Genomic DNA, 1,180 nt, shown 5'->3' with positions numbered 1-1,180 from the left:
TCTCTCTCTCTCTCTCTCTCTCTCTCTCTCTCTCTCTCTTTCTGTGTGTGTGTGTGTGTGTGTGTGTGTGTGTATGTGTGTGTTCCAAATTTTATTCTTGATAGCTTCTTGGGTCAGCTTCCTCTGTAGAATTTTAGGCCACAGATTCCTATTTTATTTTTCTTTGAACTCTTTGAAATCTGTTCTCTCCAAATCTAGAGTATGTATCATAATAGGCCTTACTTTTTTTCCCACTTTTAATATACTTTCCCTTGTTCCTATTTCAGCAACCAATTTCTTCTTGTTAGAAAGAATAAATCTAGACCAAAAGTTCTCTTCACTGTTTTTTTTAACCTTTTGAAGAGTTAAAATAATCATTAAGACAAAACATTTGCTTTTAGCTGAGAGTTGTTCCAGATATAAGATTAATGTCTATACCTACTTTTATATCATATCACTCTGACATATTTGCAATCTGTTGTCTGGGTTCATTATCCATTTCCTCCTCTGGCTGGGTAGTCTATAGTAGATTCTCATCCTGCTGCTTCTATTTCTATTTCTCTTTCTCTTAACTTTCATTCAGATATTCTGCATCATATTTTCCTCCCTTCAAGTTTATGTATTTCCTCATATATCATCTTAATATACTTTTTGTACAATGGTGCTCCATCACCCCTTTGATCAGACATTTTTTTCTTAAAAGATAAAGTCTTCCAGGGCCATATTTTATTGATATGCTTAGTCAACTAGATCTTAAAGAAATCTATAAGATCTAATTTATCTCTTTGTGTTAAAATGTTCAGTCTACTTTGTTTATTACTCATACATTGTGAATTTGATTATATTCTTTTGTAGGGAATTGTTGGATACATGTCTTTTTGAATATTTAATAACTAGCATTAATTAATAATTAGCCTTAATATTGGAAAAGAACTTTGCAAAGGTGATCTCATTTTATCCTCATTTCAATCTTGGTGATGTAGGTACTATTATTTTCTCCATTCTTATAGATGAGGAAACTGAGGTTAAATATTTTGTCCAGAAAAACAGTAAAATTCTGAACCCAAATGTTTATTCTAGTTTTTCTGACTCCAGGTCCAGCTCTATATCCATTTAGTTTCCAATATTTGTCTTCTGTTCTTCCTATATCATAACTGGTATTCTCTGTGGTCTCTGTCCTGACAAATATGTTGGCATTCTT

The sequence above is a fragment of the Gracilinanus agilis genome, chromosome 1 (assembly GCF_016433145.1).
Source record: "Gracilinanus agilis isolate LMUSP501 chromosome 1, AgileGrace, whole genome shotgun sequence".
NCBI lineage: Eukaryota > Metazoa > Chordata > Mammalia > Didelphimorphia > Didelphidae > Gracilinanus > Gracilinanus agilis.
Note: the sequence above shows the minus strand (reverse complement) of the source record.